This window comes from Amblyomma mixtum, chromosome 2 (assembly GCF_055824585.1).
Source record: "Amblyomma mixtum isolate Tamu chromosome 2, ASM5582458v1, whole genome shotgun sequence".
NCBI lineage: Eukaryota > Metazoa > Arthropoda > Arachnida > Ixodida > Ixodidae > Amblyomma > Amblyomma mixtum.
Window position 1 is genome coordinate 239221475 of NC_143013.1, and position 25578 is coordinate 239247052.

Sequence of the window (25578 nt, forward strand, 5' to 3'; positions counted from 1 at the left end):
CGGCCCGGGCATAGACATAACGATGGCATTTATTCACCACGCACCCATTCAACCACCTAATATCTCCACTGCGCGTGAAATGACCTTACGCATCAACTGTAGCACAAAAGGATATGTCTTCCTGTGATCACTGACTACCTAACGCTAGCTACCTAATCGGTCGTGTGGCTTGCTCAGTGCTCACGAAGCCGCAGTTGGAGTGGCCTTCACTGCTTCACAGTGGCCCAGCCGCTTCACGCCATTTTTGCTTCCGTATCTGTTCACATCTTGTGTCTATGTAAGGAAAAACGGCATAAACCCAGGCATGCAACACATCGCGTCTTATCAACTCTTGCTATGTTTAAATGCTTGGCCAGTTGGTCTAAATACAGCTTTAATTTTTCCGTGCATGGGTCGCTAGCAGGTCGTGAAACGGCAAGAGCCACGGTACCACCACAGAGGCCACAGGGCAAGCAAAACAGGCACTTCAGAAAAGGAATCAGCGAATCATGCCCGATGTGGACAAGAGCTGGGGCCGAGCGGTGATTGCGTGCGCAGCTACATTTACCGCAAGTGCCGTGCACTCCAATATCGGCTTCTTTTATGTGGCATTCATGCGGGAATACAGCGTAAACCGTGAGAGTGCATCATGGCCGACTAGCGTCTCCCAAGCCATGACGGAAGGCTCAGGTGAGAACTCGCTTTGCATATTTTGTTCAGATCCTCGTTGGTAAACGCTAAAACTGGGTTTCCAGTTGCCGAGGGACAATTGAGTTCTGGAAAGTGTGAAAGATGCCAGCGAGATTTACTTCACAAGACTGCATCCGCCGATCGTTTCGCAAGGTAGCAGTGAAAATGAAATCAAGGAAAGACCAATCTGTACGTCGTTCAAGGATATATTAGCTGGCCACTATAAAGAGTCTTCGTTTTGACCGAAGGACTCGTTATTTGCTTTGATAAAACGCGATAGCGAGTTTTCGCTACAACAATGCTTCCATATGATCCCTCCATTTAAAATAAGTGAGCCGCGCATTTGAAATTTTTCACAATGCCGACAATTTTTTTCTTGGAATTCAAAAACAGTGATACATTTTTAGACGAATACACAGATATACATGACAGGACGGGTGCAGTCTTTCTGCCTTTCTGTGTATTCGCTGTCAATGTATTTCTGTGTATTCGTCTAAAAATTTAGCTGCTTAAATTGCAAGAAAAGAAAATGAACTACTAACTAGCCCCAGAGCGTGCTTTAATAAACCTTCATTATTAGTTTTATTATTAGCTTTATTAAGGAATTTATTTTATTAAGCAAAATATTAATGATTGCCACCCATTTGTGTATGCGCTGGCTCAAACTACAAATTCCACAAAACTAATGACTGTAGGTGGTGTGAGCGCAACGAAGTAAAGGAAATATCTAGGCGAAATAAAACTGATACCTCAATGAAAGGTCCTTGTCCACCCAAAAGCAAATTATTGAAATTTTTATCTGGGTGTCCTGCGTTATTTCATCATCCACCATACTCGTGCCATGGCCAAAATAGAGTTCTCAAATATCGCGCATATAGGATTTGGACGAATCTTCATGGCGGCAATTTGCTGTGAAAAAATGAAGGGTGCGGGTGAGCTGACATCCTTTGCACTGCTGGCCATGGGGGTTCGGGCTTGCCGCTGCTGCTTGACGGAACCGCGGTCAAGTCGACACCCGTTCCCACCACCAGGGCAGCAGGGCCGTCGAGTCATTGAGTTGGGTGATGGGAGGAGATTGCAAGTGGGTTTATTCACATTTTTACAATCGTAAGAGCAAACAAGAGAGCCTTTCGGCCACAATCACAGCCGAGTTATATAGTGCTCCCATTCCCTAGTGTCCCTAGGTGGAGGACGGCCTCGCCCAGGAGGGATTGGCCTGAATGTTCACACTCACCCACAGTCGCACACTTCCTCTCACTTGTGGTCACTGCCCCGTCAAGTGTTCAAGCTTTAGTGAGGAGGATGCAGCGAGGCCTCGTAGGTTGCGGTAGGTCAGTACGGGCTGTTCCATGGCGAGCTGGTCGACACGTGCTGCCGCTATGCTTAATAACATCCGACACGTGGGGCAGGCACGCAGGAGAGGCAACAGCGGAAACAAGACCTTCGTTTCCTGACTTGGTCGCGGCGACTGGAGAAGGTAAAGAGCGCCTGCTCGCTGCGGTGGCGACACAGGAAATTGGGAGCTTTTGTCTCCAGCGTGCAGCCCGTCGTCCCTTTCAGTCAAAGACGGTCGCACTCCGATGCCGCAAATTACGTTGACTGAAGCCACATGAGGACCAGGCCCTCTCCTGTTGGCCCGTTACAGCAGGCCTGGGAGCAACTGTCGTCGAGTAGACAGCAGGTACTCGGAGCCACCCAGGAGAAACTTGTGTGATGGCTGCTTCCAGAGCCACTCAGGAAAAACTTGCGTTCTGGCTACTTCCAAGTGAGACCCGCTGACTCCTATCGCAAGAGCTCCCCCGGAGCCGGGAAAATCTTTAATGGCCAGCGCTCCCGATCGCTTGGCAGGAAGAGATGGGCTTGCGCCGGCGTTCATATCCTGGCTTGCAACATCAACTCCCAAGGCACAACCCAAAGCACCAAACCACCAACAAAGGAAAGCCTAAATGGGATGTTCCAAACAGCAATGCGCCGCTCCACGCGCAAGTGCTTGAAGATCACTCAAGACCCACCAGGCTTCCTTTTAGTGGAAAACAAAATCCTACTCCAGAATACTGACCCCTCAATTTTGCCCGAATATAGTCCCAAAGCGAGCATCCGCGTCACGTCTGAGGTCGTCAAAACAGATTGCCACGTTGTACAATAAACAGTGGTGTGTCAAAGCCTACCAATGTTGAACAAAAACTCCATTCCTTATGAAAGCTTTGACACCCTTATACCACCCGAATATCGGAAGTCTGCTTAAAATTTCGCCCACGATTAGTTTAATCCACTGGCTATTCTGAAGGAGACTTTATCGTCCCTCGAGACTGATACTTAACTGTTCCAGTTGAACTCACAAAAAATGCGACTGGCCATCAGAATCCGTAGTCATTCCCGCACTGGCCAAAGGCTTCCGATAAACTTACTGTGTCGGTACTGAATGTCATTGTCGGGTTAAGCTGGGGGCGTAGCGGAACGCGTGCCTGAGTGCTATCCGAGGAAGCAGCCCAGACACCATGTTCCCAGGCGATGAAAGAAGCCCCCCTTTATTATCGCAGCCAGCTTCTATACACTCGCGTCACATGACCACAGATCCACTATTGCAGTCGCCGCTAACGATGCCTGCTGAGGTCAGGCAAGCATGAAGAAACGATCCCAGCACGCTCATCACTATCATCTATACACAAACTTGTTAAAGCTGTTCTCCATAAAATTCTGCAGCCCCCCTTCATTCGGTTGATCCCTGAGTAACAAAATCGGCTGTCCAACCACACGACGGTAAACACGAGTACGCAGACGGGTATAAATACACGTACTTTCTTTGCCGTTGCAGCACATTAGCTACGCTGCTGTTAATATAGCAACAAGCCCTTGGTATCTGAACCAAGTTAGACACGTCTGAATCTACCATCGGAATCTACTGAAGATACACAAAGAAACGTGTGCCAAGATTCCAACCCAAAGAGACTTGCTTGCTGTGAACGGTTCCACCTATGCAAACAGCACATCGTCTACTAAGGTGTCTTTGCTGCACTCCTGCAAGTGCCCTTATCATTTCGTAGTGTGGAAAATTAGCACTCTTTTTTACCTCAGTGAGACGATAATCTTTGTCGAAGTTATGAGAAAGTGGCGTAACATCGCCAACTCTAAATCTTTATCTGAAAACAAAGTAGCTTTGTTCAGCACAATTTCCGACACAAAAAAGGAATAAAAACAGCTACTTCGAGTAGGCGTCAAAGCTGCCTCACAAGCCGTGTTCAAAGCATTGGCCATTTAGACGCGCCCACTGGGGTAGCGCTCTGACGGATGGTGCTGCTGTCAATTCGTGACAAAAGGCCACTGAAAAAAAACCACTTCCTACCTGAACTGTCGCCTCTGTGCCCCCTCGACGCTCTCAGAAAGCCCTGGTAGCGCATGCAAAGTCGAGAACCGGCTCTTGGCCACGAACAGCGACCATCGCGAGAAGCTGCTCTCTGTTCTCGCCTCAAACACGAAGCTTGGCTTCCGTTTCGGCCGGCGCGCATCCTGGAATACAGTGCCGAAAGTGAAGGAAGCATCCTTCTCAATGGCGCGCACTGAACACGCCTGCATGCGTGGTCTCTGTTGCTCAATCGCTGTGCTCGCTCTCGCTGAGGGCAGCGCAAGCTAGCGCCTTCCTGTCCCTCGGGCCGCTTTGCCTTTTTCCTTAGCGCCTTCTTGTCAGGTAGGGGGGGGGGGGTCGAGGTTTTCCTGTAGGCCGATGCCCGTTGAAAATCCTCGCTCCTGATATGCTTGGAAAATGCGGTTGTCCCTTTCTGTTACTGCGGTCATGTTTAGAACAATCCACGCGTGTCGCCCTACCAGTAACTTTAGCCGCGAACTTACGAGGACCTGTGAGGGAAGATTTTTGTTTCCCTTCTGCCGCATTGACATTTGTGCTAACATTAGCGCCTGTCCGCGTACTTCAATTTAGGGCTTGACGTTTTCTCCGTTTCCTGTTGGCTCTTGCCATTTTCCTTTTACACATAGAGCTCTCCGCGGGCGTAGCATGAACAAAGACTGCCTCCTCTAGTCCTTGGCATGCATTGCGTGATTCTTTCTTAGGCGTTTTCTTCACAACAGATAGTTATCTCCCCACAGCTGAAAGACGGAGCGAGTTCTTCGCAGTTTCGCGAGGGGCCGAATAGCACCCACCACCCTCAGCATTCTTGCAAAAACAGCCCAACCTCCCAGAGAGGTCGAACTAATTTGGGTGCCGTCCCACTCGGACAATCCGGGGAACGAGGCAGCTCACAATAAAGCCCGAGGTTTCGTCAACCGGGCAGGGAGCTCGCTTTTTCATTCGCGGTTTACGAGAGACGGCATGACCTCTTTTCATGACATTACCCACCATTACACCTTGGGCAGTCGAGTTTATCCCCCTCCGGCTAAAACGCTGTCCAAAGTATAAGAAACCACGTGGAGACGGCTTCAGACGCGCTCCTTGTCGAATCCCGCGCTACTGTCGCTCATGTACCCCTCTCAATACGAACCCCAATGTTCCCGCTGGGGCGAACGCGCCACTTACGACCACATCCTATAGGACTGTAGGGAAGAACCGCCTCCGGCGGAGCTAATACATATCCCTTCTCTCAAGCGGTGGGAGGCTGTGCTGGCCAGCTGAGACCCGAAGATGCAAGTCCGGGCCGTCGAGTGGGCCAACAAGGTCGCCAATAGTCACGGACTAGCGGCCACCTAACACGGCCCTGCGATCACCAAGCTCTTCTTGACGAAATAAATGTTTTCCAATCCAAAATCCAGTTCGCTTTTCTGAAGGTAGTCCCTCGATCGCTTGTTTATTGCCCTGAGCGCTCATTTGAAACGCACTGTTCGTCTACAGTTGTGCTCTCGTCCTTTGTCTCAATGTGGTTGTCAATACTGCGTTTCAGCACAACTAGAGCTCCGCAATCTTCATGCGCTAGTGTCGCCGAGGTTGCCACAAGTTTGGCTTGCTCACTGACGCCGCAGTGACACCTCAACTCGCAGTTGCCACGATTCAGCATCCCCAAACGGCTGCCCATTGTTTCCTTTTCGAGATGTTCAACTGGACTAGTTGGTAAAGATTCATGGTGACAACACAGAGCAAAAGACGAGGAACCAGAGTAAGAAAGTCACAGGGGAGGGGCTGTCCTCCCATTTCCTTTCGAAACCTCTACCTCTGGGGAAATTATTCTTTTTACACCCATGCCGGTTAGTCGCCTGTACAGCCCCTTTCTGGCGTCCTCGAGCTCTACCAACTCGGAGACGGTTACTATTGTCACTGCAGAGTTTCTGTTCGAGCTCTCTTTTTTGCAAACCGTCCGTGCCGGTTAGACTCTATTTCTCTACCCATATTCGCACGTTTACAACAATCTAACTGGCGACGGTCTGTTTAGTTGGCATGCGAATTCTCAGGGCTGGGCTTTGTCTGACGCCATCCGTGTGTCGTGAATTGGGTGACACCATCGCGCGCAGGTTCGAAGAATAAAACAAACAGATCAAACAAAACAAAACGAAGCCGTATTTATAGTTTAAAGGAAAGGAGCCAATAAGAAACGAAAACATCAAGGAAAACACACTCTGAACACGCGTACAACGCTACAGATTGAAGGAAAGAGTTCACCAGATTTAGAGGGTTCCAGGTGGAGCGGGAATGCTTGGCAGGTAGCAAAGACGCGGGTTGATGATCTGCGACGCGTCGCTGGCGTTGCGACGAAGGAAGCGGTGGTGGTGAAAATATTTGAATGAAATTGTTTTGGAGGTTGTAGCGGCGGGTGGAGCTCTCAGTCCGGAACCCCATTGGCGTAGGCTGCTGTCCGCGCTCTTTCGATGAGTTCTTTTTGAATCCTTTCGTCCGAGCTGGTCAGGGCTGCCTCCCACCTCTCCTGCGTTGGCTGGTTATTGACAGTGACCGCCTGATTTCGTTGGCAGTAACATCCCATATGGTACAGGTCCGCCTTCTCCCCGCAGAATTTGCAGTGTGAGTGAAATGAATCCCGGTCTATTGCGTGTAGTCTTCGTTGGTTGTTTTGAGTGTTGGTCTGTAGCTTTCGGAGGTGTAGTTCCTCCCCTTTGTCCAGTTTCTTAGCCGGCGAGGGTAGACCTGACGGTATAATCTTAAGTGCTCAAGTATGTCGTTATAAGTTAGTAGTGTGGTAGGAGGTTCCGCGGCATTCGCAATGGGTGCCCGGGGGATAAGTGCTCGGTCTGAGGTATGTGCGCTCACGTTCCCTGGGATGCCCTGGTGACATGGTACCCATATTAAGTGTTTGTGTGTGGGTTGGCAGCCACGGGTGTAGATGTCTTGCAGGATTTTAGCTGCTAGTGGTGCGATCCTGCCCCTGAGGTGATGGCGATACACTGTCTGTGAATCTGTAAGAATATATTCCGAGCTAGTGCGTGTTGCAGCTAAAGCAATCGCCACTTCTTCCGCAGCAAGTATGTCCTGGATAGCCAGTACTAGTCCGTCCATTGTTTTTATTTTGGTGCACTACCGCGACGGCCGTCATTCCCTACTCGGGAACCACAGCGTCGACATAGAGCACGCCCTTGCGCCTGCCATAGTTCCTTTTCACAGCTTCGGCTCGTGCTTGTCGTCTTGAGTGGTGAAAATCGGCGCGCATATTCCTGGATAGTGGAGCTGCCGTGAATTGTCCTCTCCATGAGGCTGGAATGTTGGTTTTAACGTCAAGCTGACGAAACAAGTGATGTTTAAATCAGTGAGGACTTGTCGGCCAGTCCCACTAGTGGAGAGCCGTTCTTCCTGCGCCATGAGGTAGGCCTCTATTAGCTCGTCTATCGTGTTTTACACTCCTCGTCGTAAGAGCCGGTCCGTCTACCTCGCAAGAGGAAGGCCCTGTGCCTTCTTGTAGGCTGTCCTGATTATGAATTCGAGGTTCCTGATTTCACGCTTCTTGAGGCGGAGGTAGCGGGCTGCGTAGACGACGCGGCTTACGACGAAAGCCTGCACCAGTCGCTCGTTCTCGCATCCCTAATTTCAGCGTTGTTATTCTGGTGATCATCCTGGTGACTTGCTCGCTCAAGAGCCGTAGTTTCTGGATGGTGGCAGGTTGTTGCCGTTGTTATTTCTGTACAGATGTAGTATCTTGAGGGTCAGAACTTTCTTGATGGGCGAGTTGTCAACGCGGATGTTGGTGGTGTCCTGATTATTGCGTTGACGGAAGACTATGAGTTCAGATTTTTCGGGAGAGCAGGCTATTCCATACGACCACGCATAATTTTGAACTGTTGTTGCCCCTGTTTGTAGCTGTCCTCCAATCATTCCCACACTTCCCGTGGTTGCCCAGATGGTTATATCATCAGCGTACAGGGCGTGGCGTACGCCCTGCACCGGATTGATAAACGGTGGGAGATTTAGGAGTGCAATGTTGAAGAGAAGTAGGGATAGTACTGCCCCTTGTGGAGTGCCTTTCGTGCCCATCTTCACTTGCGTTGTTTGTTTTGTGCCAGTGCTGATGTTGACGGTTCTGTCCGTAAGGAAATTGCACGTGTACAAGTAAACTCGCTGGCCACAGTTCATGCTGTGGAGGTTGTTTAGGATCGTAGAGTGCTTGACGGTGTCGACCGCTCCTTTGAGGTCGAGGGTTAGAAGCGCTCGGTCACGGTTTCCGCGTGCGGGATCAATGACTTCGCGTTTGATTTGCAGAAGCACATCATGGGTGGGCAAGTGTGCCCTGAATCCAAACATCGTGTGTGGCAGTAGCTCATTGTCCTCATGATAATTGCAGAGACGCGCTTGGACTGCCTTTTCCATGAGTTTGCCTGAGCACCACGACATGAGGGATATGGGGCGCAGGTTTTCGATTCTGATTTTCTTGCCGGGTTTCGAGATAAAATGTATATTGGCTGTTTTCCATGCGTGTGGAATGGTGCCGGTACGCCAACATTCTTTTATATAATCCGTGAGTTGTTGCACAAGCCTCCGTGCAGAGGTTGGCCAGAAGTCCGAGAGTAATTTTGTCTTGTCCCGGTGCTGTGCCTCGGAGCATATCTGCTAGTGCTGCAATGAACGCCTCGGAACGCCCCTCTAGGACATGCATGTGTTGTGCGTCTTCAAGATTTTTGCGGACAAGTACAACCACCACCTTACCCTCAACTGGTTCAAGCCTACCTGCTGTTGTGGACACCGTTTCAGGCGCAACACTTTCTGACTGAACATAACAGGACGACTGCTTCTGACTTTCTTGTTTTCTTGAGCAGGAACTTCATGCCCTGTTTTCAGGCAGTAAACACAATACAGCTGTTTTTTCTTTAAGCAACATTCGGCACCCTTATGTCCGGGTCGATTGCAAATCATCATGCCTGTCTATTTGATGGAATATCCTTCTCTTTCGGAATGCCCACCTCAATCGAATTTTTGAACAAAGAAAGGTTTCTTTGCCGCTGGGCCTCTAGAATGTTGGCTGCTACCTCAGCCATCTTCTCCAGCGACTTTCATTCTCTTTCTCGAAGGAAAATTGTTCGGCCACCACCAAGCGCGTAAATCATTGTACGGTGTGGCCGTTCCCGACATCTTGACCCATCCATCAAAAAGACTGAGCAAGCGTGCTGCGTATTGCTTGCCTTTTTCTTTATCAAGTGGCTTACTTTCACGAACACTTTCGCTATAATCTTCTGCTGTGAACCGAAAATGTTGGAGCAGGATTAGTTTTGCCTTATCGTAATCAATTGAATCTACTGGAGACAGTGGACCGAACGCATGGAGAGCCTCCCGAGTCAAAGACATACTTAGTGCTCCAGCCCATTTTTCCTTAGGCCAGCTGTGCCCTTCTGCGATATGCTCAAAACGTCTGAGGTATGCATCTATGTCATCCCTGCGATCGTCGAAAGGCGAGATCAACTTGTGTGGGCTAACCGCTGCTGAGGGCCCCGGTGCTGGTTGTCGATTGCCCCCACCAGTTTCTGCGAGCCTTAATTGCAGTGCAGTGCGTTCAGCTTCTGATTGGGCCTCGGCGTATTCGCGTTCGGCTGCGTCTTTCGGGTCAGCAGCCGAGCGCCGTAACCACTGAGCCACCGTGGCGGGGCGCCGCTTGGCATCTCTCAGCCCGCATCTCTCAGCCCCAACTTTTCGCCTAACTCAATCAGGAGGATAAACTATTTCCGCAGACAAATGTAGCAAACAGTGTGGAGCTCAAGTGGCCATGAGCCCGTGGCGTTCGGCGACTGCTGGGGTTCTTGTCACAACCCGGATCTGTGTGGTCGAGTCGGAACTGAGCAATGCGGCCCAACTCAATCAACTCTTATTAGCGTTTCCATTGTTTCTCTTTACAGACCAACGAAAGGACGAAAAAAAACACGGCTTCGTCTTGTTGCGCGGACGCCAAATTGTCGCGAATTGGGTGACACGCCCCGACTGCCCAATGGGAATGCTATCGCGTGCAGGTTCGAAGAATAAAACAAAAATATCAAACAAAACGAAACGAGCGAATAAGAAACGAAAACTTCAATGATGATGATGGAAACATTTATTGAAAGCCACAATGCCTTAGTTGAAGGGAAGGCTGGTCGAGTCCCTAGTCCAGGACGCCGTTGGTAAAAGCCGCTGCCCGTGCTCTGGCGACGAGGGCTCGTTGTTCCTCGAGATCCGAGCTGGACAGGGCCGCCTCCCAGCCCTCCCGCGTTGGCTGATTTATGATGTCAATGCTGTCATTTTTCTGGCAAGCCCATACCACATAGTACAAGTTTGCCTTCTGGCCACAAAATCTGCGCTGTGCCGAAAAGGACTCGGGCTCAGTGGCATGAAGCGTAGTTAGACTATTGAAAGACATAGTTTATAGCCTGCGCAGGTGACACACCTCTGATTTACTGAGACCCTTAGCGCGCCTCGGGAGTGTCTGCCTTTCAAGGCGTAAATGTTGCAAACGAACCAGTAGGGCCATACTGGCACTAGATCTTAAGGGGGGTTTCGACAACGTGAAGCATTCCAAGATTCTGGAAAATCTACAGGGTACTCACTGCGGAAAGCGTACCTTTAATTGCATCAAGGCTTTCTTGCAAGATAGGCAAGCGCACATCACGATTGGCGACACAAGGTCCGAGGCGATACCCATGGGCACCAGGGGGACGCCTCAGGGAGCAGTCCTTTCTCCACTGTTCTTCAACGTTGCCCTCATGCACCTGCCGGAACAACTTAATGCCTTAAGGCAAATCCGCCACGCCCACTACGCGGATGAAATAACCATATGAACCACGGAGGGAAACTTGGGACATATGGAGGAGACCCTCCAAGAGGCTGCCAGTACGGTTCAAAAGTATGCAGAAGAATGCGGACTGCGGTGTTCCCCGGACAAGTCGGAGCTCCTCGTCCTGCGAGGGAAGGGGGATACTGCATCGCTGGAAATCTCGGCCCATGATACACCTATTCCCGAGATGGAAACAATACGGATTTTGGGGCTGCCTATTAACAACAAGGGTGTGAACGCAGCAGCGATCACCAAGCTCCGAACGGTGTGTGAACAAGTCATCCGTATGATATCTCGGATAACAAGCAAGAAAAACGGCATGAAGGAACAGGATACCCTTAGACTAATACAGGCCTTTGTCATCTGCAGGATAGTGTATGGGGCCCCATACCTTCGTATGAGGAACACCAATCTAAATCATCAGGACGTTCTTATTCGAAGGCAATCGGCCTAGCCATGAAAGCATCTACGGAGCGTCTGCTAAAGCTAGGGGTACACAATACGGATGATGAATTGAATAGCGCCCATCCTACAAGCCAGGTAATACGACTGGCCACAACTACGACCAGCCGCAGGGTCTTAGAAGATTTAAACTTTAGCTTTCCGCAGCAAGTGGCTGGGAGACAAAATATACCTAAAGAGTGGAAGAGAAAATTCCTTACGCTTCCGCTTCCCAAAACATGCACCTGGAGCATCATCAGGCTAGACGAGTGGCGAGGAGCAAGAAGATGAACGGGTGCTATTCCACAGAAGAAGGAGCCTGGATGCTGCGGGTTCTGTACAAGACATATCAAAAATCTCAGTGGCGCACCAAATGCAAGTCGTGGACGGGCTTTCAGTTCGTAACAGGGATACACAGGCTATGGAGGAAGTAGCGATAGCCCTAGCCGCAACGCACTCCGCATCGAAATACATAGTTACAGATTCCCAGGCGGCTTATAGAAACGAAAACACCAAGAAAAACGTGCACTCACCACGCGTACAACACTACAAATTAAAGGAAAGAGCTCACCAGCTATAGAGCGTCCCAGGTGAAGCGGGAATGCCTTGCAGGTATCAATGACGCGGGTTATGATTTGCGACGCGTCGCTGGCGTTATTCCGAAGGAAGCTGCAGTGGAGAGCCAGGTGGAAAAAAACGGGTGATGAATCAACATTTATTGGGCCCGAAATGAATCGGTGGAGCACGAAGGCACCAGACGGGGCGGTTCCCTAGTTACGGGACCCATATCATCCCAGCAGCTCCTGGCCGATGCCCGTCAGTGCGAGCTGAATCGGTAGGGCGGGGCTGGATAACAAGATCTCCCATCGCTCAAGCGGTTGGGATTGGGGGTGTTGGCGGGAAGGAGAGGATGGGGGGGGGGGGGGGGGTCAGTTCAGCTCACTCTGCCAAGACGTGCAGCAGGGTGCACTTTTCTCTTTTGCAAAAAGGACAGAGCGTATCGTGTTCCGCAGGGTAGATGCGGTTCATCAGTACGGGATGCGCAAGCGATCCCGCTTGCCCTCGGCGCAGGCTCGTCTGTTGTTGCCTGGTAAGGTTGGAATGCGGTTCTGGCCGTCTGCACCTTTCCTCTCGGAACATCCGGGTAATGTCCCGAAAGCTCGTGACCGGGTGCGGTAGCTCTTCCGGCTCGTGCTCAGCCCGGAGTGACATTTCTCGGGCACGTAAGTCAGCGATGGTGTTGCCTGCTAGCTGCGAGTGAGCCGGGACCCACACGAGCTCTATGGCTCTTCCCGGAGATGAACACGGGAAGAAGCTGAAGAACTCCTGTCAGCCGCCCCAAGAACTTGGCAGCAGCAGCACGAAAACCGTAGCCAAGCCTCGTCTAAGGCGTTCCTTAATCCTTTGGCTGCCACCTAAAAACTTGAAAGGGAAGCAGTAGGCTTGCGTCGATGATTCAAGGGAAGTGCCCGGCAGCACAGACCTAATGTCCGACAGCTGCCACCTCCATGCTTGGATGAGCAGACTTCCGCTGCGGTGTCTTCCTTCACACCTCGGTTTTTTTTACAATTCATCTCTCCGCTCCTCGTGTCCGTCGCGCACACAGCATTTGGACATGCACACGCGCAACGCGGGGGTGTCACGCACGGCGCTCAACTGTCAGACGCACCATTGTCGAGAGAGAGAAAATCTTTAACAGGAATTCGGGGCACGCCCCAGGGTCCCCGCACGACCCTACTGCACCCAAGTTTTTATGTTCCTAAGGTCCATAACATTGGCAGCCCGGCCGGTGGCGATGGTCTGCACGGCCGGGTCCTCCGAACGCAGCAGGGTCTCCCAGTCCTCCCAGGTCTTGAGGTTCTCTAGGTCTCGCGGGGGAGGGTCCGCCAGGCTGAGCGAAAGGATATGGAGGGAAGAAGCGAAGGGTTCTGGGCATAGGGCGGAAACATGAGTGGGAAAGGAGGGATGATAGTGGGCTATGGTAAGGGGTGAGGGGAGAGTGTGTGTCTTTAGTCTGTGCCAGTGTTGCGTGTTCATTATCTAGGGAGGGGTGAGGCGGGGGGAAGAGCTGGCGTGAGGCGTCGTATGCCTGAGTCAGCTGGCTGAGTGGATGCGCTCCTTTGTGAATCCCCAATCCGAGGCCACTTGAGCCCGGTTTAAAGAACCTCGGGCTAAAAGGTTGGCGGCCTCGTTTTCGAGATTCCCGGAGTGCGCAGTCACCCATATCAGCTCCACTTGGCGGGGCGGTGGTGCATCGTGCGAGTCCAGTATGTCAAAAGTAGAGACATGAACTCGGCGCTGAGCAAAATTTAGAATCACAGTTTTAGAGTCACGAAAGACGCGGGTTCGATACCGGCCGCGGCGGCTAGAATTTCTTTGGAGGAGAAATTCTAGAGGCCCGTGTACTGTGCGATGTCAGTGCACGTTAAAGAACCGCAGGTGGTCGAAATTTCCGGAGCCCTCCACTACGGCGTCTCTCATAGCCTTAGTCGCTTTGGGACGTTAAACCCCATAAACCAAACCAAACCACTTAATATATACCCGGCTTCCGTGCGAGTGCCGCGTTCTTAAAATCCCTCGACAGTTTGGTGTGCATATCACACCGTGCCATTTCCATATGTTTTTTTGAACGAGCTCTCGCGGAATTATACCTAGCTAACTCTTTGACTGTCTCTCTAGCCGCTATATTTCGGCCGCGCTTTATGGAGTATGTACCCTTCATGCCGGTTGTGCCGCATTTCACAATCCTGCCTTAGGGCGTCAAATCTGTCCAACTCGGCTACGGTGGTGGTAGTGGAAACATTTATTGCCAAGCAATGCAGGCGGGGCAAACCCTGCCTCCCCTTACGTGGCACGAAGGAACCCTTAAGGGGTTGCCTTTAAAGGGCAATGGGCACTCCTTGGACCGCTATCCGCTTCAAGGCGTCGATAATTATCCTGCGCTGGTCCGCAGCAGCGAAGCAGGCCAGGAGAGTCTCCCAGTATCACTCCGCCTTGGTTGGCGATGGAGGGTGTGGGAAGGTAGGGCTTGTGAGAAGGATAATAATAAACTCTTCCGGTTTCTCGCACAGCTTACAGGACAATAGGAATTGATCGGAGTAGCGGGCATGAAGAAGAATAGGGCAGGGAGCAGTACGGGTATGGAGTCCGCGCCAGTAGGAGGCATGGGTTAGAGTTAGAAAGGAAACAGGCGGTGCGTAAACCCGCCGGGTATCTCGGTAGCGCGTAAGTATATATCTGAAGGTAAGCAGACGCTCCTGGGATGGCGGAAGGGGTTCAACTTCAGCCCGGAAAGTGAGATCTCGGGCGAGGGTGTGGACCTCCTCGTTATCGGGGAGGCCTGCGTATGCGGGGTCCAGATAAGGGTTACAGGGTGGGTGGGATGCCAGAAGCGCGGAAGCCGCGCCGCGGTGCGGGATATCACGCCTTTAGCGAAATTGGATAGGGCGGATTTCGAGTCGGACAGAATTTTGGTGGCAGAGGTAGAGATGAGAGCGAGCGCAATGGCTGCTTCCTCTGCAATTTCTGATGAATCTGTGGTGATGGAGCTTGATGCGAGTAATCGGGCCTGATTGTTAGCGATGGCGAGGACCATGCGGGAGCCCGACGAGTACGCTGCCACGTCCACGTAGGCTACCTCGGTTGTCGCCGTACAGCTTGTGCAGGGCTTTGGTTCGGGCTGCCCTGCGTTCTCCGTCGTGCGCGGGGTGCATGTTCTTACGGATGGGATGGATGGTGAGATGGGAGCGTAGGTCAGGATGCAGGGGGGCCTCCTCAGTAGGATGAATGATTGGGGCTATGCCTAGCTGAAATAGTAGAGTGCGGCCTGTCACGGTACCCGACAGGCGAGGCAGCTGTGCTGTTAGAGTTACTTCTGCCAGCACCTCAAATGTGTTGTGGGTACCGAGATTGAGGAGCCGAGCAGTAGAGGTGCTGGTGGGTAGGCGGAGAGCGACGTTCATGCAGCTCCTTAGGGCCGCGTTGATGCGGTCCCGCTCCTTCTGCTTTAGGGGGAGGTAGGGGAATGAGTACACCGCTTGGCTCGTGATGTAGGCTAGGGTGAGGCGGAGAGTGTTCCGCTCTCGCAGAGCAGCTCGCCGGTTCGCCACTGGCCGGATTAGACGTGTGACTTGCTGCGTTTGGGTTTGGAGAGCTTGGATGGTGTCGCCCGTGAGCGCCATGGGAGTGAAGGACGAGGCCCAGGATGCGAATCTTTGAGACGAGGAGAATGGGGTGGTTCCCCAGTTTAAATGAGATGGGAGGGTTGGCGGGGTCGTGCGGCCTGGGCGGTCAAGGAATAGTTCTAATTTGGAAGGGGAGCAGGCTAGGCCGCGCGCGTGAATGTACGAGTCGATGATGTTGAGGGCCAACTGTAGGTTGTGTTCCATGTCGCCATCACTGCCTACATTGGCCCAGACAGTGATGTGGTCATCATAGAAGCTGAAATGTATGTCGGGAACTTGGGCGAGTTGGTGGGGGAGTTGGAGAAGGGCTATGTTGAAGAGGATAGGAGACAGCACAGCACCCTGAGGCGTTCCCCGTGCTCCCAGTGAAACACCGGGGAGCTGGTGATTGCCCAAGGTGAGTGCGGCTGTGCGTTCGGAGAGGAAGTCGCGCACGTAATTGTACATCCGCTGACCTAGGCCTAGCTCGTGGAAGCCTTCTAAGACGGCTGCGTGGGTAACGTTATCGAAAGCTTTTGCCAGGTCGACGCCAAGGATAGCCTTGGGGTCTTCCGCGGGGGAGTCAAGGATGTGGTGCTTGAGTTGTCAAAAAAACGTCCTGGATGGATAAACCTGGGCGGAAACCAAACATGCCCAAAGGCATGAGGTTGTTACTCTCCAGATATCGGCTGAGCCGGTTATGGAGAACGTGCTCGATGAGCTCACCCACACACGAAGTAAAAGAGATGGGACGAAAGTTAACGGGGAGAAGTGGTTTGCCAGATTCCGGAGTAAAGACTACTCCGGCGTCCTTCCACTGAGGTGGGAGAGTGCCGCGCATCCAGCATTCGTTGAAGTAGTCGGTTAGGGCTTTGACGGAGAGGGAATCGAGGTTGTGGCGTGCCTTGTTGTACACTCCGTCGGGGACAGGTGCTGAAGACCTTTGTGGCGCTGATGTTCTGCCCCGACTTCCGCCTCGGTGATCGGTCGGTCCAGGAGATCGTTGGCTGAGCCTGTGTAGTTAGGGTGGTCTGCGGAGGGATAAGCGAGAAAGTAGATGATCGGGAAGCTCCTCGAGGAGTTCGTGTGAGGGGGCCTCGGAAGTGTGTATGAGCTTTATAAGATTGTGTTGCTGGTGTGTCTTGGACTGAGTCGAATCAATGAGATGGCGGAATAGGTTCCTGGTCAGGGGCAGGCTCATGTTGTCGTCCAACCTGTTAAAGAGGGATTGCAAATTTTGTCGAGATAGGGTCGCCGTATGCGTCTCAACCTCCTTCTTGAGCTGGGCCAGCTGGCGTCTTAGGGCTCGATTCCAGCGCTTACGCCGCCATCTCCGCTGAAGACCCGCCTGGGCCTCCCATAGGTGCATGAGATGGGAATCCATTGCCTATGCAGGGTTGTCCTCTGGGACGCTGTGAATCAGGGCGCGGAATACACGATTACACGATCAAGTTGGTCGGTCTAAGTAGCTATCTCTGATATGGTGTCTAGAGTAAGAGCTGAGTCGAATCAATGAATCTGGAGGTGCTGAATGAGTCCCACTTCGTGATGGTAGCACCACGGGGGGTCTGCGTGTTTGGCCTGATTGTAGGAGAATCTCAATAATGTAGTGATCACTACCCAGATTCTCCTGGATGTTACACTACGCGGCGTGAGGGGAGCGGTGGTTGAAAGTGAGGTCGGGAGCTGCGTCTGCGCAGATGCTGTTCCCGATGCGAGTAGGGGTGGTTGCGATCTGCGAGAAGGGAGAAGCCGGCCTGTTGAGCTGCGAGCCATGCGCTGCACCCCTTTGGGATGTCGGTTGTGTAGCCTCTGGCCGTATGTGGGGTGTTGAAGAGTCCTACAATTAGGAGGGGCAAGCGTGAATAGTCGGTCGTATAAGTTGTGGATACGTTGTATACAAGTGGATACGTTGTGGATACGTCTGTATACGTTGAGGATGAACAGACTGTTATCCCGAGTGTGCTGAGCCACGAGTTCGATGAAATGATCTATTCCAAGGGCGTCTAACGGTTGGGAGATGGTAGTGAGTGCACGGCATGCAAAGAATGCAACCCGACGGGGTGTAGGAAAAATGGGGACGATGGGCAGGTAGCTGGGCACGGTAAGCGGATTGCACGGCTCTTGCGGCGCGAGCACGTCGGGGCCGCCTGTCCAAGCTAGGAACTAGTGAACAAGTCGCCGCTTGGAACCAAAGCATCAACAGTTCCACTGCCAGATGGTGAGGCTAGTGCGTGGCCTCGCCATCACTGAAGGTTTCGCTTGCCGTGCAGGAGTTAGGGAGGGTGTGGAGCTGGGCCTCCTTTTTAGGCCGCGAGATGGCACAAGTTGTCGCACGGGGACCCTCTTGCTCCTTAAATGGTTCGTCAATTTGGCGAGCGAATTCGTCTAGACGGGTAGTGAGCCTGGAGAATACTTTGGTGAAGGGTATAGCGGCTTGTGAGTCTGAATAGACTGCGTACTCTTAGAGGTAAGGAAGGTGGGCAAATGACTGGAGGGCATGCGCAATGGCGAGGACCTCGAGGGACAGTGCGTCCGGAGGGCGTTGATACGGCCCGCTGGTGTGGGTTTCAGGAGTGGGGAGGTGGGAACGGTACAGGGCATAGCCGGAGGAACCTCGAGGAGTCATGAAGGAGGCATCCGCTTTGGCTACACCCTGCGTATCAAAGAGAGAGGAATGGTGCTGCGCTACACATTACAACGGCCGGCGGGCAGGAGGGGGACATGTTGATCGGGAGGGGAGGATACGAAGATCAGGAGCCGCTGTGGGAATAGGAAAGATAACAGGGGTGATTGGAATGGGCGAGATACCCGCTTGAGTAAATAACCACTGACCCTGGCATGTAAGGGGAAGCAGGGAAAGCTGTGGTTCATGAAGGACAGTTAGAACAGAACGGAGAGGATGGAAGAAGCCTGTGGCAAAGAGCTTAGCGGTAGAGGCAGTGCTGCGGAGGTTACGTTGAGAGCGTTTAGTTTAGTCTGAGTGAAGGAAGCACAGCGTAAAAAGTAGAAGACCTTATTGAGGGCCAGCGCGTGGGCAACTCGGCACGCATGAGTCTCGTGGAGACCTGAGCGTCGAGCGACGACGTGCCGCAAGAGGTGTGTAACCGAGTGGCAGGTGTTGACAGCGTGGTGGAGGGTTTGCACATTCTTCGCCGTATGCAAAGGGAAGCCAAGAACTGTGCACTGCGTGACAACAGGAATGGGAGAGTCAGAAAAGTGGAGAGAGACGAAGTGGTTGTGTGAGCGCTGGTAGGAGGAATGGTTGAGAAGGATAAGCTCGGATTTCACTTCAGCAGGAAACAGGCCCCCGGTGGTGAGAAAGGTATCGATGATACCTAGGCCACGTTGCAGGGTGTCCAGCACGTGACCGGGAGAGCCAGACGAACACCAGAGAGTGATGTCTTCGGCTAAAATATATGATGCAGGTCGGGAATTTCAGCGAGCTGGGAGACGAGAGGGGCCATAGAGAGATTGAAAAGAGTGAGAGAGGGAACAGCCCCTTGAGGAGTGCCACGGGTAGGGTGGTGTGCGTCAGAAAGATGGGTGTCTACTCGAAAGTGAGCCACACGTTTAGAGAGGAATTAGCGGGTATAAGAGCACGTGCGGGAGCCACTAGAAGCGAGTTGAGAAAGGATCTGTTCGTGGCAAACCCCGTCGAAGGCCTTGCGAACATCGACGGTTACAAGTGCGTGAATTTGTGTGGGTATGTGACAGGAAGGTCTGCTAGAGAATCAGAAACATGTCCTGTGCACAGATGTGGCGTCGGAAGCCAATGAGAGAATGAGGGACGAACTCCCTCGCCACAAGAAAATTAGAGAGACGAATCAGGGCCATTCGCTCAAGCGTCTCAGCAACGCACGGCGTCACGGAGATTGGGCGGAGGTTAGAGAGAGAGGGAGGTTTGCTCGGCTTTGGAATCATGGAAATGAGGGAGGAGGTCCAGGAGCTCGGCAGGCTGCCGCTGTCTCAGGCCTCTTTGTAGATTTGAAGGAGGAGTTCTTTGGCGCAGTCAAGAAGGTTGCGAAGTGTAGTGTATGTAATGGCACCCTCAATGGGAGCCGAGCTTGCAGAATTGGCAGCCAGACCTGATTCCAGCTCACGGAGTGTGAAGGAGGTGTCCAGATTGGGGTTAGGTCCGCCCGAGTACACTGGGTAGGAGGGTGCTTGAGGAGGCGAGAGGTAGCGCGACGAGCTGATCAAAAACATCGGAGGGAGTCCCCTGAGTGACGGCTGAAGCTAGAGTGGGAGCAAGGGGAGGCTTAGTGCCAAGGAGGGATTTAAAGAGAGACCATGTGGATCAGGAATGCAATGCAGAGTCAAGGCCATCGCTAAGAGCACTCCAACGAGAGTGCTCAGTGCTCGAGGGAGGCGCAGTGGGCGACGATCTCGGCCCACAGAGCAGTGATCTGGGTGGAAAGTTGGGCATTGTGGGGCTAGGAGCGAAAGGAGCGTTGAAGACGTTCACGGTGACGCCATAAATAGAGATGATGAGGATCGCGGTCTGGGATTGCGTGACGAGAGTGAACGCGATGGCTACTGGACATCAGCGCTCCACAGATGCGAGACGTTCAGTCGTCTTAGGATTTAAAGGAGTCGGAGGCGAGATTAGTGCGAAATGCGCGCCATTCCGTGTTTATAAAAGGATGATATCAAGGGATGTGTGAAGGAGATGTGGTAATACAAATGATAAAGTGGTCGCCGAGAAGAGTTTCGGCCGTCATCTTCCAGTGAAAAGAAAGTGAACCCCGAGAGCAAGTGACGTCGGGTGTCGTGGGGTGCTATAAGGCAGTGCCCGCTCAAATAGGGGAGCGAGGAGTATAAAGAAGGGTGAGGTGGCGTTCCTGGGCCAGACAATGGAAGAGGCGGCCTGGTTTCAGGGGTTGGGGGTAGCCCCAGAATGTGTGAGGGGCATTAAAGTCACCACCAGAGAGGAGATGGAAGGTAGAAGGAAGAGAGTGAAGGAACTTGCCCAGAGCAGAGAATAAAGAAGTGATAGGGGGGTTGTAGAAAGACAAAAGGGCGAGTGAGATGCGGGAAGAAGGGTGGTAACAGACCACACGAACTAAATATTTAAGGAGGGCGGAGTGGATGCCAAGTGGCTCGACGAGCACGTCGCTGCGTACATAAATTGACGCAAGGGGTGTGGCCATAACGGCATGGTACGTGCGGTAGCCTGGGACAGTGCGGGCCGTCCGAGTATCCTGTAGAAGGAGAAAACGGGGCAAGGAGGGGTGGGGGAGTAGATACTGGTTGAAGGGGTTCTTATTATGGCAAAGATTTCGGCTGTTTCACTGTACGATCTCGAGGTCCTCGCCAAACGCCATTATGATAGTGCAGAGGTAGAGGTTCGTGAGGGTATGCGTTCCTTCTTTTTGACCGGGGGCAGTGACTCATGCATGGATTGGAGCAGAGAAGTGAAGGATTCTAATTGCTTGGATTGTGCTTGGAGGGTGGTGTAGTGCCGGAGCTCCCATTTCGCTGGCGGGCTTGTCTAAACCAGCGCTGCGCGCCCGCCGGCGCTCAAAGCAGGCCCAGACTCTCGCGGACATGTCGCGACGTGCAACGTGACTCATCCCGCCACCGCGGCGGCGACACGGACACTTCCTCCTCCCCTCCTCTCCGTCGTTGCGAACTCCTCCGACGCTCGCCGGCTCTCGACCATTGGTCTAATTTGAACGGTGGCCAGTGCCGTGACCTGATTGGAGGATTTGAACGGCTGGCTGCCGTAACCGTTACCAGCGGCTTTAAAAGCGGAGCCGCGCTGAACCCGAGAGCAGACGGGCAGCAGAAGAGCCATCACGCCGGAGCTACGCTCGCCGCCGGGGCCGCCCTTCTTCTTTGTGCTAGCCCGTGGTGCTCTTGACCCTTGCATCATGTAAAAGCCCTTGTACATACTGTACATAAAAGTCGTTTGACTCACCGTCGCCTCGACCGTTTCATGGCTCGGACACCCAGTCCCAACAGTGGTAAGAATCTGGAGAACCGAAGTCTCTATAGCTGAACCGAGCGAGTGTGGTGTGCCTATGTGGCGGTTTCGAAAAGATCAGCCAAACGGGCGACCTGGGCGGTGGAGGAGGGAGTGGTGAACATGGCAAGGTGCTCATTTAGCTTAGTAAGCTTGGGGGTAAGAGAGCAAGTGGTTGTCTGGAGGGTTCGCGTCAAGGCATGGATCTGCTGTTGCAGATCGTCGGAAATGCGCTCTTCCTCTCGCTGGTGGCGTTCCAGCATTGCGAGCCGTAAGTTGAAGGAGCGGCTCTAGTCAGTCAAAGATGAAAAGGGCGGTGTAGTGGAAGTGAGGGATGCTGGCACCGAGGATCCTTTAACTTTGGGGTGTAGGAGCCTGGCGGTTACGTGATCGGAACAGATGGAGGTTCGTGATCAGAGGAGGAGGTGGAGGTGCATTGCGTGGCCGGGCACAAAGCTAGGCGTCGGAGCTATGCAGCTTTGGCACACTCGCATGTTTAGCATTGAGAAAGGGGCAAGTGGGGTCGAGGGAGGGGTGGGTGTTTACCTGGCAATGTATGCACCAGGACTGGGCACATACATCAGCGGAAGGATCGGCGGGTAGAAGAGCAGCACAGCGACGGCACTTGGCCGGAACGCTGTGCTGGGGCATTTGTGGGTGCGGTGTCCTAGAGTGAGACAACGGGTGCAGATGGGAGGCTTAGATTTATGAAGACGGCATCCAAAGCCAACAGGTTGAAGTATACAAAGTGGGGGATGACGGTAGCAGCGAAAGGTATGAGCACCGATTGAGTGGCGCCCATCATGCGAGCAGCAAAAATATGTGTTGTGAAATATTCGAGATCATGCATGAGGCCATCTTTGGTGAAGTGGCCACCGACGTCATGGATGACGCCGAGGCATGAGATGGGAGGATAGGGGCATATATTTTAATGCTGATAGGCTTACCGTGGAGGTGAAGATGCGTGATAGAAAGTAGGAGGTGGGCGGTGAGGGGAGAATGAGTTTTTTTAAAAACACAAGGGTTTGGGCTCACTTGGCCTGAAGGGTGATGTCTGCGCTGGTATTGGAGGAGAGTTGTGCAGTGGAGATGACTGCGGCGAGCACGCCGCAGAGAGGAAGCTTGGGAGTGAGGGCACCAAGGGGAAGTTGGACGCCAACAGTGATGAGGTCGGCGCGGGGCCGGGTGGCGGAAGCAGGCTTAGGGATAGCACCGATGGTGCTCCGGCCAATTTCTGGGGTGGAGTGTCGTCTACCGAGGACGCCGTAAGGGCCATGTCTGCCGACATGTCGTCCGCCTGAGACGCAATCTGTGACGTGGGTGGCGGGCTGCAGCTCTTGGGGTCAACGGCAAAAGTGGCTGGAGTAGGCGCGGCTGCACTGGCGGCGGCGAAGAACGCAGCCGGCTGCGACGCGTCTATGCACCCGAAGCTCTTGGCGTACCTTAGAGCGTGGAGTTGGCTAGCAGTGGACGCTGCGGCGACGACGAACGTTGCCGGCTGCGCCGCGGTGGTCGATGCGGTGCTCCCAGCGTCGCTGACAGCGTTGAATGCGACAGGAATGCGCGCGGTGGCGTGGGCGAAGTTGAACGTATCCGGTTGAGACATGGCTGTCAGCGTGGTTACAGTAGGCCCCGCGGCGGCGGTATCGGAAGAAGCTGAGGCCGGCGAGGCATCGGTGGGTGTCGGCTGCAGGGGCTTGGTCAGTCTCTGCATTGCAGAGGTGCAGGCGTGGCGCGTTAGGGTTACTGAGGCGCCGCGCCGCTGCAGAGTTTTGGAGGTGCTAGGAAGACCAGCTCGGCAGCGGGCCGTGTTGCCAATGGTGTTCACGTGCTTCGGAAGCCTGCCTTCCTCAAGCAATGGAGAGTTAATCCAGGGGCAGGCGAGGCACTGGACCAGGCCAAAGTCAGGTGAAAGCGGAGCACAATAGGCAGCCAGCTAACCAGGGCGGCGCCACCTCGATCCAAAGTAAAAACCAAACACTCGCCCACGGATGCAGCGCAATGTCACCCGGCTCATCACACCACTGCCAAGCAGGTGTTGGGAATGGGGTTTCGAGGTCGCCGCTGCTGCTTGACGGAACCGCGATGAAGTCGACACCCGCTCTCAGCACCAGGACAGGAGTGCCGTCGAGTCAATGAGTTGGGTGAATAGAGGAAGATTATGAGTGGCTTTATTTACATTTTTAGAAGGGTAAGAGCAAAGAGGAGAGTGTTTCAGCCACAAACACAGCCGAGTTATATTCTCCCATTCCCTAGAGTCTCTAGGTGGACGACGGCCTCGCCCAGGAGGGAGTGGCTTGAACGTTCACTTTCGCGCAGTCTGATATTTCCTCTCACTTGTGGTCACGCCCCTGCCACGTGTTCGAGCTAGAGTGAGGAGAATGCCGGCGAGGTCACGTAGGCTGCGGTAGATCAGCGCGGGTTGTTCCATGGCGAGCTGGCCGACACGTGTGGCCGGAACCGGTGCGTAATAACACCCTATTCGTGCGGCAGGCACACAGGAGAGGTAACACCGGAAGCAAGAAATTTGTCTCCTGACCTGGCGCAGCGACTGGTGCAGATAACGACCGCCTGCTCGCTGGCTGGCTCTCGGCCCGTAAGACGACACAGGAAGTTGGGCGCTTTTGTGTCCAATGTTCAGCCCGCCGTCTCTTCCAGTAAAAGACGGCCGCACTTCGACGCAACAAAAAAACGTTGTTAAAGCCAGATGAGGGCCGGGGCCTCTCCTGGTGGCCCATTACGACCGGCCTGGGAGCAATTGTCGTCGAGTAGAAAGCGAGTACTCTGAGCCTCCTAGGAGAACCATGTGTGCTGGATGCTTCCAAGCGGGACCCGCTGACGCCGATCGCAAAAGCACGGAACAAAGGATTTCCCAACGTTGCCTGTCCTTCGACACAGGAGCTTAAAGACCTACTAAATGGCGCTTTATTGATGGCTGAACTGATCCATATGGGTCAAAGCAACATTTAACATCAATATAATCGTAGCCCGTCTCGGTGGATCACTGGATTAGCGTTTAGCTGGCGAGTCCAAGGACTCCAGACGAAATCCCGCGATGGCGAACGTCTTGCTTAGAGGCGAAATGTAAAACTTTAACTGCGTAAACGATAGCTAATTGGTCGTGGTAAGTCGAGTGCACTTATTCACGCCGAACTAAGATAGAAAGTAGGAAAGACACACAGGACAAACGCTAAACTTCAACTGGTTGTTTATTGACCTAAACCTGCGAACCTAAGATATCAACATTGTAGTAAAAATGTGCAGTGCTTTGTCAGCCCGCGGTAAAATTCTCGAGGCAGGGAAAGTTATTGTGAAGCCCTTTACTGCGGACAATGCAGCGAGGTATAGAAGCGAAAATGTTTAGTGGAACTCTAAGAAACCGGCGATAGCAGAGTGGGTTAGGGAAGCAACACGGGTTAATGTCACCCTATTGGCTTGGGCAGGGCACGTAATACGAAGGCTAGGTAAGCGATGGCCGTTAGGGTTAACGACATAGTTCAAAAAAAGATAAGCGTGTGCCGACTGCGGCAGAGAGTTAGGTGATTAAAAAAGTTTATGAGGTTAAGGTTTCCGCGGCTGCCGTAGGACTGGGTTAATTGGAGAGGGGAGAGAGAGGCCTTTGGCCTGTAGTGAGCAAGTCATGCTGCTGCTGCTGCTGATGATGATGATGTCAAAGGTTTCTGTCTTGCACCAAATGCCACTTTGGAGCGATAAACCCCTCATTACACCCCTTTCTTTACGCTTCATCGTGCGCTCTTTTTTGTGTGTGTTAAGCCTCTAATTTTTTCATCCACAGCCCTGATTGCCGTTGCCCTGCAAAAGAGATTTTCTATTTCAACAATTGGACTCATTGGAAGCGTGTTGTTTTGGTGCGGCATTTTCGCATCACAATGGGCCCCTAACATACCTTGGATGACTTTCACCTTCGGATTTGTGCAAGGTAAGCATAATTTTCTAAAGTGTATATAAGCAGCCGCATCTCCTGGAGGTTTGAGTTACTTCAACGTGAAATGCGATAAACCGTGCAGCTCTTTATGCTACCTACATAACTACATATTATGCGTGTCTTGGGTAGTTATCGTAATGCACACACTGCTTGACTGGGGATTCAGCACCAACAAAGGTTCTACTACACTGCAAACCGAAAAACACCCGG

At 52.8% G+C, this 25578-nt stretch overlaps 1 pseudogene; it reads left to right on the top strand.

The window, feature by feature from the left end:
- LOC149363095 (uncharacterized) overlaps window positions 1-25578 on the top strand; it is a 35735-nt pseudogene that overhangs the window by 1786 nt on the left and 8371 nt on the right.